Here is a 1,319-nt window from a genome sequence, read left to right on the forward strand (position 1 = left end):
TATTTCTCTTATCATGTCAGCATCCATCTTCCAGACTGATTTTCTCCACAAGCTAGGAACGTTGGTTACTGACAGTTCCAGACTCATGTCTTTCCAGCTTCACACCTGAGAAAAAAGAATTTATTATCACTTACCTTAGCTTAAGCAAGCATGAGGAGGGACTCTGGTTGCATTGGCTTAAGCCATGTGCTCACCCTCTGAACCAATCTGTGTGGCCAGGGTGTTAGGACTTTGTGACTGGCATGTCCAGATTTAGGTGTACACCATAGCAAGGGAGGAAAGATCCCTAAATCATCCATTTAGGCTACATGTTAGAGTAGGGAATGAGGCAAGGGGAGCAATGATGAGCCATAAAGAAGGTGAGGAGTAATAACATGGCCAGGTGTTTTATTTTTTATTTTTTTATATAAATTTATTTATTTATTTATCTATTTATTTATTGGCTGTGTTGGGTCTTTGTTGCTGTGCGCAGCCTTTCTCTGGTTGCAGTAAGCGGCGGCTGTCTTTGTTGTGGTGGCTTCTCTTGTGGAGTACAGGCTCTACGTGTGCAGGCTTCAGTAGTTGTGGCATGTGGGCTCAGTAGTTGTGGCTTGTGGGCTCTAGGGTACAGGCTCAGTAGTTGTGGCGCACGGGCTTAGTTTCTCTGCAGCATGTGGGATTTTCTTGGCCCAGGGCTCGAACCCATGTCCCCAGCATTAGCAGCCGGATTCTTAACCACTGTGCCACCAGGGAAGTCCTGCTCAAGTGTTTTAAATCACTGAGAGTTTAGGCATTTCCTTGGTTTGTGTTTTATGCACTTCTCAAGAGGTTGTTTCATGATTTTTATTTTTTTATTTTTTTATTTTTTGGGGGGGTACACCAAGTTCAGTCATCTGTTTTTATACACATATCCCCATATTCCCTCCCTCCCTCAACTCCCCCCCCACCCTCCCTCGAGTCCCCCCCACCCTCCCCACCCCAGTCCTCTAAGGCATCTTCCATCCTCGAGTTGGACTCCCTTTGTTATACAACAACTTCCCACTGGCTATCTATTTAACAGTTGGTACTATATATATGTCTGTGCTACTTCTTTTTTTTGAGGATATACTTCTTTTTTTTGAGGATATAAAGTAGAATAAGCTCAAAAGAAGCATTACACTGCTCAGCACTCAGTCATGTCCATCCCTGCCAGGCCTTTCTTGTCAGCTTAACATACCTTCCTTGGTTCAGTGTGTTGACACTGCCAGACCTCTGCTGATGGTCTCTCAGCATCTTTTATAGGTTTCCCCTACCTCATGGAGGGCTAAGAACTTTGCTCCCACACTAGGAACATTTGAAAT

This window comes from Hippopotamus amphibius, chromosome 1 (assembly GCF_030028045.1).
Source record: "Hippopotamus amphibius kiboko isolate mHipAmp2 chromosome 1, mHipAmp2.hap2, whole genome shotgun sequence".
Taxonomy (NCBI): Eukaryota; Metazoa; Chordata; class Mammalia; order Artiodactyla; family Hippopotamidae; genus Hippopotamus; species Hippopotamus amphibius.